The sequence below is a fragment of the Pezoporus flaviventris genome, unplaced genomic scaffold (assembly GCF_033815535.1).
Source record: "Pezoporus flaviventris isolate CSIRO_AGI_PZ_B2104156 unplaced genomic scaffold, CSIRO_AGI_Pfla_v1 ptg000013l, whole genome shotgun sequence".
Lineage (NCBI taxonomy): Eukaryota > Metazoa > Chordata > Aves > Psittaciformes > Psittacidae > Pezoporus > Pezoporus flaviventris.
The window spans coordinates 19,980,790-19,993,735 of NW_026892561.1; positions in this window are offsets into that span (position 1 = coordinate 19,980,790).

The following is a 12,946-nucleotide window of genomic DNA, read 5'->3' on the forward strand; positions in this document are numbered from 1 at the left end:
GCCCAGTTGACACAACTTAATTTTTCAGTCTGAAGGATGCTCTTGGAGATAACATCTGACCTTCTGGTGCCATTATATACCGATGCAGGTCTCTGATCTCACACATGGTACCAGAGTGCTGCCTTTCCATTACACTGATGAAACACAGTTGCTAAAATTTTTTAAAGGAAAGTCTTCTCCATGTTATGGCTTTCTCCTGCTGACAATGTAACCCAAGCCGAGGCACAAAATCAGCTACAACAACCCAGTCATTTGGGCCATTGTCCCTCATGTACACTGTCCATAAACAAGATACAATTTTCCAGCAATTTATTTTTCATCACTGCCTGATGATATTTTTTTTTCTAACAAAGCTCCTGGCAGAGGTTTCAAGCAAATTTATGCTTAATGTTGATGCTACAGAATGGCCAGGTAATGATTAAGTACAGTCTCTCTTCACCCTCCATCACTGGTTGGGCAAGCCCTTTTTCTGAATTCATTCTCAAACAGACCAAGTTTGGCCCTGTCCTCCATCAGCACAGCATTGAGAATGAAGTCTTGGCAACAGGCCTGAAATTCCCAGAAACTAAGCCAGGGTCCTGTGTGGTGCTTATCTCAAGAGACTTTGGCTCCAGCACCTGAACCATCACTGGGCTCTGGTGGCTTCTCTGCCATCCAGCTCATATGGCCCAGGCTTGCCCCAGAGCCTGAAAGGGAACCTGAAGCCATCACCCAAATCACACTGTCCACTGCAAAATGCCATCTCTCATCACATCAGGCAGGAAAAGCATGTACGGTCATTCACCCACTACGTGTGCCTAGGATCCTCTCAACCTTTCAAAGATGTCTCTTACCTCTAACCTCAAAATCCTGGAAGGAAACAGCAAGGGGCTTTCTCATCTCTTGCCCAGTTTTGATTTCACTCTGTTTCATTCCTGCCAGACCTCCAAGCTCACCTTCCACTGCACTAAAACATAACCAAAGAAAAAAACCAAAACATCCTGAAAAGAAAAGCTGCTTTTAGTAAAGTCATCCTTAAGAAAGAATTTATACAAGAATCATTTGGGACAGGAGAAAGGCCAAGCCCTCCCCAAAGGTATCTGGGTTTTGGCAGGATGATGCTGGAAGAGTACCCCCGCAAAGGTTGTGGAAAAGCCTTTGCTTCTACTCCTTATCTTTGCATTACTTTACCATGGGCGTCTCAAAGTGTAGTATCTGTGTAAACACACTCTTGTCCCAACCTCTTAACTCTTTCCCAAAGTGTTGCTTACCCCAGGTAAAGTGTTGGGGTGATGAAGGCAGAGCTCACTGTAGCCTTCATCCGCAGTGGTGCAGCATGTGAGGGTTTGGGCCGTGGTCCCTACAGTGCAGTGGCCCCTGCTGTGGACAGGCTTAGAATGGCTTGTCAAAATACAGCAGAAGCCAAAATACCTGCCTGGTCCATCACCTCCATGCCAGCATGTGCCCTTCATCCAGACCCAGAGCCTCCCTCCTGGTATGTCCCCACCATCACACCCTGGGGTGACCACGTTCCCCTTGCCCTGTGCCCCCCCCAGCAATACCCACAAGCTTTGACCTTACCAGACACTGCCAGCAAAGAGCTCTCACCCCAAAACCCCTTTAATTCATGCCTACACCCTACACCCATGCTCTGTCCTGGGGCCAAGAGAGAAGACCATCCCTGTTTCTGTCAACCAAGCATCCTCGGATGACCACCAAACCCACCCAAGCCCCTTGGGGACCATCAGTACCCTCCAGAGTCACCTTCCCCCTTCCTTAAACCTGATGGTGCTCAGATGGTGTTGGCAGCTCCTTGCCCCTTCCAGGGTGGAAGTTTGAGGTTAGGGAGAGGGAAAGGGAAAGGCTCTTCCCTGGGGAGAAGCTGATGCCCAGACCCACCTTGGTACCTGCCTGCAGCTCTCCTTGTGTCAGTGGTTTCTCAGAGGATGGTGACACAAAGACCTAAACCAACAAACAAGCAGCCCCCTGTGCACAGGTGGTACCCTGGAATTGCGCTTATTATTTAAAAAAAATTAAAACCCATAAACAAGAAGGAAGAACAAAGGCAACAAAATCCCTTTGACAGGTTCTGATGGACTCAAACACAAACCAATGTAACTAAATGAGGGGGAAGATAAAAGAAAATTAATGCATAAATAAAATTAATAATATAAATAAATAATATATTAATTCTCCCCACCTTGTAATAAAAACGTAGCTCGGAGAATGGGATTGACGCTTGTTAACCATTGTTAACTAGTATTTTTAGTCCTGACCGCTCTTAGGCTATGTATAGTTCCTTTTTTTAATGCATTTTCTATACATTAATAAAAGATACCGAAGGAGTGAGCTGTGTGCCTGTCTAGAAGCGGGGTGGGAGACAGGTCCTGGTGCATCCAAGCCCAGCAACATTGCAGCCCTGACCTCACACCAAGTGGGGATGTGCACCTCCTGCCCCTAATCCTCATTTGTCCCATGGGAGAAGGAGCATGGGGGGCTCATTAGCAGGGATTTGCATGCTCTCACTCTCCTGCAAGGGCATGCCCTGCCCTGGTGGAGCTTAGATACTTTTGCATCCAAAGCAGCTGGCCACAGAAGATTGGTTTTTGCTGTGAAGTTTGCAGCCGAGTTGCAAGGTGTTGCACAACCGAGACAGCCCAGCAGCAGCTGGAAGAGAGCACATTGCTCTATTGTAAAACATGCCAAGAAACACGAACTGGGAGGAGCAGAGCAGCTGAGAGACAGAGCACATGCAATGGGATAAGAAAACAGAGAGTGGAAACTCTGGAGACAGCCCAGCATTGGAGGTGCTTGAGATCAGGCTGGAGAGAGCCCTGAGCAATCTCATCTGACCCTAGGGCTGCCTTAGGCAGCAGGTCAGAGGAGAGGCTCCCAAGGAGGAGTTATGCTGTTAAAATGACAGTAAGTGACCACAAAGTCAGGTCAGCGTGGCCGGTCCTTTAACCCCTGTAAGGCAGGGAGCTGTGCTTTGGCCTCAGCCCAGCAAACCATATTTTGTTAATAAATTTAGCTGCTCCCAGAAGCTCAGCAGTTTGCAGCCAGAGAAAGCAAAGCCGCAGTGTAAATGCTCAGGAGCAAAGTGAAACAACCCCAAAGTCTTCAGTTGAAGTAGTTCTAATGATTCAGACAGCAATCTGTTCCCAGCAAGTTGGAAAACCCACCAAAAACCAAATTTCAAGGCTATTTCCAGCAGAACATGCTCCCAGTGGAAAAAAAATGAGGAAAAAAAAAAAACAACCCAACATTGATTTATCAAAAATCTCTGAGACAAGTATGAATTTCAGAGGATTTTGAAAGTCTCCTCTTGTTTCACATACAGACTTTATTTAGACCTCCTCGTCTTAAGTCTTCATGTTTGACACGTAGCCAGGCAGGATGAGAAAGCCCGAAAGAAGCTCTTTTGCCAGACTGCTTCAATATTTTCTAAATTTAATTTCAGAGAGAGACAAAACAGGGAAATTTGTTCTGCAGCAGCTTCTCAACCTCAACTTCTCCTTTGTGCTTCAATTCGAGAGATAAAAAATAAAGAAAAAGGAAGTTGTGACTCTGGGTATCCCCCACCTCGGCCATGGCCACCAACACAGCACAAAGCCAAGCCTGATGGACTCAACCATCCGGATTAAATGAACTTTCTCAGGTCTGAAGGGAGTCAGTGCATGGGAGACTCTTCAGGCAAGCCCAGGGGCTCTCTCCTGTGCTCAGAGGAGACAATGGATGGAGGTAGGTTTGGGATGGGAAGGAAAGGCTGCCTTCACCAGTGCTTATCCTATTCTCACCATGTTTTTCCAAACAGTTGACTCAACACAGTGGGTTTCATTTGTGGTCCTTAGAGAAGGCAAATGCCCTCCACTGTACACCCCATTCAGCACATCTGGGGTCAAATGGGGTCCCCAGGACCTCTATTACCTGCAGAGCACACCAAAAAAAGCCCGTCTGGAGGAAACACAGCATTCCCATTGCAATAACCAGACATGAGAAGTAGGCACGCACCACTCAGTGGTTGGTGTCAGAGCAGAGAGGTGTATGTGAAGTTGCACCATCCTTCTGGACCAGAACTCACTTCCCAGAATCAGAGCCATGGCTATACTCCATGCTCCAGATGGGATGAGACGGAGGTGAGGGCTGGCACAAGCTCTTTCCGAAACACTCCAAGTTTTGACTTAGGCCAGGGAGGTGTTTTGCCCCCCACACCAACCTCTGGGGAGCTCCTGCCCTATCACCCATCACAGATGCCCACCACCCTCATCACTCTGGCCCTCTCTGCCCTTGCACACCTCAGGGCCATCTGTTTGCTTTAGGCATGGCCCTGCACTATCACACATGGTGAGATTTCATATTTCCAGCCTCTTTAAGGAGCGCCCAGGCTTTGTGCAGGCAGCACTGTCACACTATGGGCAGCCACACTCCTCTTCAGGCACTTCCAGCCACTGCAGAGCATCGCACCACCAGCCCCCAAAGCTGCACTTTGTACGGAGATATTTCATCACATCCCTCTTACCAAAGTCCCGTTCTTGCATGAGTGATGCTCAGGAACTTTGTTCCACCAGCAAACATCAGGAGGGTGTACAAAGGTCCTCAGCAAGGGTGCTGGGCACCTGTCCCAAAGCTGGAGCTTAAGTAACGCATTCTTAGCAACACACCCTGGAAACTCAGCCCAAAAAAGCACAAGGGAAATGCCCACCCAGGGACAAGCAGCACTGCAGGAGGAGATGCAATGCCTGCAGGAGCAAGGCTGGAGCAGGTTGATGAAGGGGCATCCTCATCCCATGAATTCACAGCTGCTTCATGTCTTGCAGGATGTAATTTTTATAGCACCACCTTTAACATCCTTAGCATTTAATTCCCCCTTGTAAGCCTGGATGTGCTTATCATCTCTTTAAAACCCTCATACCCATTTTTGTATTTCCAACTCCTGTGGCTAAAAGCCCTAAAGCTTAATTATGTAGAGTGTAAAAAAAATCAAAAATCTCTTTAATCAAATCTAAACACAGGGCTTTTAAATTTCATTGATTTATCCCCTTTCCTGGCTTGAGAAGCACTGTGAATAACAGCCCACAGGCTATTCCCCCTTCCCTTACTATAGCCTCAACATGCAGAGATTTTTCTGCTGCTGACATATTTCAACAATTTTCCCCATCAAAAAAAGAAAAAAGAAATGCTACATTATATACATTGTATTTGAGGGAAGATCCTAGCTGTCATTAGAGCCTTCTTATAGTGACAATTCCCTCCCTCCCAGTATTTTGGATTGCTTTCTGCTGTTGGTAGGGCTGTTAGAGGTGTGTAGCCCTCCTATAGCATGCACCATGCAATGTATAAGCATGCTCATTCCCAGCAGCATGGCTAATCCTCTAGCTCCCAGCGACACTGTCTCCCTGGTGTTACTCCTCTGCAAGCATGAGAGCCCAGCATGGCTGCAGAACACATCAGGATGCTGGCAGGAGCGCAAGCTGTTTCTGTTCACCACAACAGCCACTTGTCCCCATGCTGTTTCCTCTGTTTGGTGACATCTCAACAAAAAAGGGGTTTGAAGGAAGTAACTCTCCAAATGTTTATGAGAAATATCCTACCCAAGACTGAGAGAAGGGCAGGATGAAGTTGGGAACTCTCCCTCTAAGGATTTCAGGAGAAGGCTCTAGAAATGGGCATCCAGGAGAGGAGCATCAGAGGGGACAGGGCTGGAGAAGCATCAGTGGCAGCCAGCATTCCCCTGCTCCTGAGGACAGATTATGGCCCTCCTCCTGCTCCCACATCCTCTGCTGTGCTCAAATCATGTGGAAAGCAGCCAGCATCTGTCTGTTCACCATCTTGTATCAGTTCTTCACCTGCCACCCAAGGCTGCCTCTCCCCCCTGCCTGAGGGTGCTTCGCCCTCCAAAGGAACCTGCTCTCCCTCGCAGGGGGCAGAAAGAGGTAAAACACTCCCAGGAGAAAGGCTTTGGTGTGTTTTTCCTCTTTCACCCACCACAATTTGCATTCCGCTCTCAGTTCCCCCCAAGGGGTGGGTAAGCCCCCACCAAGTTGCTCTGGCCAAGCCCCAGTACCCAGCTGCATCCTCCCACCTCACCTGTTAGCAAACAAGATAAGGATGAAGAAGACTTTGAACCATGAAGAGCAAGGGTCAAATAGTCCCCACGGCCAGGCAGGAGCAAAGCCTCAAGGGCAGCACAAAACATTCCAGCACAAGGATGCACCTTAGCCAACTGCTCCAGTGCTATCAGCCAAAATCCACATGTGGTCCTGAGCCACAGCAGCTCACCAGAGATCTTCAGAACAGCTTTTCCCCATAGAAGTGGCTTATGGAGGGAAAGGGGTAAGAAAAACATTTTTAAAGTCATAATAATTTGCCAGCTGCTTATCATTAAACAGTTCATTAATCAGATCTCCCCACCTGCCTCAGATGGGCACCAGGGAGTGGCCTCAGCATTGTGGGGCTGAGCCAAAGGAAGGACTGCACTGAGGGGACAGCCAGCACAACTGTTTTTTCACCTAGAAGTCAACCTTGGCAGATGAGATCCAACACCCACCCAGCATGGAAAACCCCTGGGAGTGATTGCTCTGAGATGAGGATGAGCCATCACTTCCTACTACTGAAAACACATGCTGGTCCTCAGAGCACCAGGGCCTCTCAGAGGCACTAGGGCTGTGCCCAAGCTCACCACTCCACTGCCTTTGGCTCACACATTCCACAAATCCAGCCCTTGAGAGGTAACAGCAAGACATTGCATCAGTGACCCCATTTCTGTGCCAAGAGAAAGAGCACCCCCATTCACTGACAGGTTTTCCATCCCCTGGCCTTCACATAACTGATCCTTGAGCCATTCCTAAAAGGGAAGGCACTATGTCATGCTGCCAGGACTCGCCTGGCGCTGGCACTTTCCTCACCTCCTGGAACGTCTCCTGTCCCCTCACCCATGGCCAGCACTGCCTGTAGGATTTCCTCAGGAAGGAGTTCCTTAAAGCTCACACACACAAAACAATCATCAGCTTTAAACTAACAAAAAGCCCTACTGCTTTCTTCCCAAGCCCAACAGCACACACCGAAAGGCGCTCTGAGCAGGGACACACACCCTTCCCTCCTCTCCACAAACACACACAGGTCCCCAAAACCTATCTCTGCTCAACATAAACACCAAGCGGGACTTGAGGATGCACCTGAGAACCCCACCTCACTCCCTACCCCAGCTTTTTCTTTCCCCTACACCCCAGGGAGGGATGCTCCAGCAAACCCAGACCTACCTGAGCAAGCCAGCTGCACCCAAAGCCTCCCACGTGATGGGTGAGGAAGAGACACCTCCAAAAGCTTCACCAGTTTGGGGGCACGTCCCCTAAGAGCAGCCTTTCCCCCGTCACTGCCCATGCAGGACTGAGCCCCAGGCAGCCCCAAACCAGCACATTGAAAGGTGGGACAAGGGTGGGACTGGGACACCTGACTCCAACCCACCCCTGGGACTCCCCCCTTCCCAGAGCCCAGTACGCACCAACTGAGGGAGAAGAGGGGATGAAACAGCTGTCATGGAGCCTGCCAGCCGCTAAAACTACCAGCTCAGTGCTTGTCCTCCACACCACCAAAGCATCACCATCCCACTTCTGCCTCTCCATTCTCCTCTGAAGCCAGAAAACCCATTACTGCTGCTACAGTAAATACCAAGGGCTGCTATTTTTATCCAGCCCACGACCAGGCACGCTTTATTTTTGGTGTTTGAACTGCATGCTTTTTTTGTGGGAGGGGGAGAGGGAGGGGAGAAGGCAGAAGCGTGGGGGAAAAATGAGAGGAATGTTTCCCCGGGAGCAGAGTTTTCCATTGCTTACTTTAAGTCAGGCTAGCATCTGCAAACAGAAATCATAGCCAGAGAGCAGAGCAAGCAGCTGAGAAAGAAAGGTGGGAGAATGTTTGCAGTCACTTCGCATCGCCTTCCATCCCACCACACCAAGAAATACCCCAATATACAGTCCCTAGGTACCAGATGGGTGTTATGAAGGCAGGAGTGAAGCTCCCAGCTGTGTAATTGGGCAAACAGGTAAATAAATCAGCTGAATCTAATGAAATAAGGGGGAACAAAAGGGTGTTTCTGTTTTCAGTATCAAATTAGTAATGTTTTCCAAATAAAATTAAGGGTTGAGGGAATCTCAGACAAAATGGAAGTTATCAGGGGGCCTTTATGGCATCAGAAAGACTTGATCTCACATGAAAATAAAGAATTTGGGAAAGATAGATGGAAAATAGGGGCTGGAGGGGGGGGGGTTGATTTCCATATGGTCCTAGGCCTGTGCTCAGACCAACATCCCATGGTCTGAAAGGAGCTTATCCAGCATGGGCTTACTCAGATCCTGTGCTTGAGGGGCACCAGTAAGCAGAGAGACATGTAATCTGGAGCAGCAGTGATTCATCAGCAGCTGAGTCACGGCTTCCTCTCACCCATTAAAGTTTCTGAAAAACAAAGCACAATCCCTTAGAGCCCAGATACGCTGGATGCCAAACAAAACTAGGAGGTGGCAGGTTCAACTTTCCCCTCAAATGTACGTTTTTTCCACACCACATATGAAAGAGCCATGGAATTCCTTGTGGCAGGAGACATCCACAGAGTCAAGCATCAAATGGTGTTTAGATTCTTTCAAAGCATCTCCTATGGGGTAGAGAATGTCGGGCTAGACAGAGACATGGACTGACTGACTGTATTTGTATATTCTTGCATTAATTCTAAGTTTCTTTAAGTCTATCCGATGCTTCCCAACTCAGTTTAATGGTATCGCTACACTTGATGGCATCAAGACTCTCCTTTATGGGTAGTAGCACCATGAGAGGTTTAAATGCTGAGGGCAGAATTATCAGTGCCCACCAGCTCCCCCACATCATCACAATGTTCCCACCTGAAGCCAAGCGGGTGCTCAGAGCACCTTGCTCAGAGGGGCCCCCAAAAAGCTGGAGAAAGTGCCCAGACCAGCAGCTCCACCCTTGGAAAGGCCAAATGAAATTAGTGACAAGAAAGCACCGAGTCCCAGTGGGGCGTTTGCCCAGGGAACAAAGCAAACCTCCTAGCTACCGTGGAAACAGCATCGCTGGGGACAGGCAGGGCTTTCATCCTCCTCAGTCCTGGGAATGGGTACCCCCACACCTGATGCCTCTGGCCACACTCAGCCTTGGAGACCTCTAATAATAAGTATTTCCAGGCAGCCCTACTAGAGTTGTTTCAAAGGTGATCTTATGCTATCGGGTGCTGTAGAGTGGCTGTGCATCCCCTGGGTGACTGCCAACATCCAGGTAGCTCCTGCAGGCCCTGGGAAGGGTGTTTTCACAGGGTACCTGCAAAAAAGGGAACTGATGCAGTTCAGAGAGGGAGGGACAGCTGGGATGGGTGAGCAAAGACGGGGTGAGACACGAACATGGTGCAAAGCCCAGGGATCTCCATCCTGTAGCATAAAACCAAGGAAAAATTTCCTGGTGTTAACAAATAGTAGATCTTTAGGTAAAAAGGGTTTGCTACTTCCTGCAGCACATAAACACCTTGCCAAAGGAGGCACCTGGCACAAGCTGTAGCCTGCAATATGCGTTTCTTGGGGTCTCGTGTCAGTCCAGCCCCAGCATTAGGATGAAGGCAGGAAAGCATAGGAGGCAGCTGGGGCTGGCAGGCAGCTTGCCTCCATTCCTCCTCTCCGCCCCCCTTTCCTCATATTCCCATTGCAGCCTTGCTGCTGGCGCTGCCAAGGCATGGCACCAGAAGCACAGGCCTGTTTTCCAGCATCCTCGAAGGGTCAAGCAGCCCTGGCTATGCCAGCTCAACTAGTTAGCACCAAGACCAAAGCTGAAAAGCCAGGCCACTGGCTCTGGAGCATGAAGAAGGGTGAGTGTGGGGTTTTGCAATCCAAAAAAAAAATTCAAGCCGGACAGAAAAATCCCAGCAAAATATTTTTCTAGTTGCAGCTTGCCCAGCTGTCAACCCTGTAACCCTGCATGGAGTCTGCTCAGCCCTGGACTAGAAAGCAACCAGGATCTGGTAGTTCTTGGGTGTCCCTCACACAGACATAAGAAATAAGTAAGATGAAGACAAAGCAACAGGTGAAAGCTGGGGGTGGCAATCTGAACGGAACCAAAATCAGTGTTTGAAAATATCAAAATCCTGCATGACTTGGACTGCCTTCCTCAGGTTCAAACATCATTCATTATCTCCATGGGTGCAAAGCACCCGTAACACTGCTGAGTGCTGAGCACAGGGGAGAGTAGCCCCAGACATCCCCTCCGGTGGGGATGCTCAGTCACCTCCTGCTTGGCTTCAGCATCCCTGTTCCAGGACAGAGTATGGGCATTAGGGTTGCATGGCAGCGATGGGGTACAGGGTGGCAGTCCTGGCACTGCTTTTTGGGAGATGGAGGTCTACCCTGTCCTTAGAAGCCTCCCAAGAACAAGAGCAGCATCACCACCCCTGTGAACCCCCACTGCTGCCCTCCCCCACCCTCAAAACTTCTGGGGAAACCTCTGCTGCACCAAAGCCCAGGCCTCCTTCCCGGCGAGGGGAAACGCTTTATTCCCCTCCTCTTCCCAGCAACTTTTGGGCTATTTCAGGCCCGGTTTGGTGCCTGCCTCCCCCCCCCCCCCCCTTCTTTCCTAGACTAAACAACTCCGACTTTGCCAGCGTTTCCTGGGCGCCTGCCGACCCCGTGGCCGCAAAGCACCGAGAGCCCCTCGCCCCCCGCGCAGCCTCGGGGCTGTGTACGCGGGACCGCAGCGGTGGCCCGCAGCTGGAGCCCCAGGTGGGGCCAGCCGGGCGGCGGGGCCGGGCCGGGGGCGGGGAGGCGGGACAGGGCGTCCCATTTCCTCCGGGCGCCGGGAGCCTCTGCCGAGCGGATGAGCAGCGGCAAGGAGGAAGGTTAGCTGGGTGGCGGGACCGAGGGGTACCCGGGAGGGGGGCTGCTGGGCATTGCGTCCCTGCCCTTCGCGTTATCCTTGGCTTTGAGTTGCCCAAACCCAGGGCTTTTCTCTGAGACTGTATCATTTGCTGCCGTGGCCCCGCGGGCGGGCAGCGGTGCAGGCAGTTGCCTGCCCCGGCGGAGCTGGGGCTGGGGCTGGTGCTGGGGTTTGGGCAGGTGCTGGCAGAGCCGGGTGGCTCGAGTGGCACTTGAGAAGTGACGGTGGAAAGCAACCTGTTCTCGGGGGACGTTTGTCAGATGGGGGCCTGCCCAGCACCAAGGGGTTCGGGTCGAAACGCCAGAGGTAGGGCTGTGCAACAAACTTTGCTGTTAGCTCTCCTTGGAGAGCCGTAGGGCTGGCCCAGGTGGGTTTGCATCCCCTAAACTGCAGATGCCTGTGAGCCACCCCAGGGAGGGCCATGGGTGGGCTGGGTGGAAGCTTTCTGCCAGCCTGGGGAGGCAGCGCTGCTTAAACAGTAGCACAGGGGAGCCCGAGATGGCTCAGAGGAGCTCCCTATGCCGTCAGGAACGACGGTGGTGCTTTTCTAAAAGCAAAACTGGTCTTTTGGCCAGGAGTTGCACTGATTCCTGGGCCAGTGGCAGCCAGGCACATGCAGATGGCAGAGCAGGCTCTAGGCAGCAGCTTGCAAAATAGTTTCACTTTAACCCTGTTATCCAACACTCATATCAGTAGTTTTCCAAATTCCTCACTTTGAGGGAATGAAAACATCTACACACAGCTTCTGCCTGGAACGTTTGGTGGTGGTGGGAATAAGATGAAGCTTTAGTTGGTTTCATTTGTTGGGTGGTGGCTTTTGGTGGTGGTGGTTTTTTGTAACGCTTGAGGAAGGTCTCTAGAGGCTTGCTGTGAGTTCTGGGAGACCAGCAGCAAAACTCTCATTATTCACTATTTCCAAAATAGTAATGTGCAGTCCCAGCTAAGGAAACTGCTCACCCTCAGTGTCAGGTTTCATCCAGCTTTCCTTTAAGTCTGCAGGTGCATATGGGAAAATAGATGTCACTCGTGTAACTGTGTCTCTGCTAGTTGTACTGGAGAGCTTGCAGGTTCCAACAGAGAAGTTAGCCTCTCCTAGCCTGACCTGTAGCTGTAACTGCCAGTGGAAAATGGATATAAAGCTGATATAAAACCAGTAACATAAAGTAGTCAAGTTTAATACTGCTTTCCACTGTAGCATCAATTGTATGAAGTGAGGTCTCACCAAAAGTGGGGGCTTATGCACATTAAGGAAGTGAGGGTGGCAGCAGGTCAGATGCTTTTGGGTCACCTTCCCAACTCCTAGTTGCAGCTGGACACCAAGCATGGAGGAGCTAAATAACCTAGAAATATCAGGGCCAAATCCCAGAAGTCATGAGCTGTAGGTTAGTTGGTCTCCAGAGCTGCCCCTGCTTTCAGTATGGATGCAGGGAGATGCTCCCTAGAGCAGCTCTGCTCCCACCTGAGCCAGGCTGCATGTCAGCCCAAAGTAGCAGGTTGAGCTTTCTTAGGCTGGAGGGAATTTCGCACAGACATAAGAGTCTGCTGAGTGTAAGCCTAAAGGACTTGCAAAATCAGGCCCTAAAAATTTCCATCTCTCTCCCCTCTGCCACAGTGACCCCTGCGTAGCAGTTTCCAGCCCTTTGCCCCTATTTTAAGCAAACTGCAACTTTTCCAAGAACTCTACCTTCATCATCAGCCACTGCGGTTGCTCTGCAGTGCACATCCTGCTCTGCAGGATGTGAGCAAGCCAGCATTGCCAAGGCAACCCCTCTGTTTTGTCTTCCCCATGCTCAGGCTGTCAGCTTTTACCCCTCCAGCTCAGCCAGGCAGGCCAGGCACACCAATGGTTTGTGCCATCCCAAGCGGGCCCTCAAAAGGAGCTTGTTTTCCACCCACAGCTGCCCGTAACTGGAGGAGTGGCAGGTGTTCCCCACCCTTGAAAACCGGCTCTTTCAGAGCCAGCATGGATTAAAGAACCTCATGTTGGATGCCCAAGTTCAATTAAAACTTACACAAGCTGCGCAAACCCCAGCCATGCAGAGCT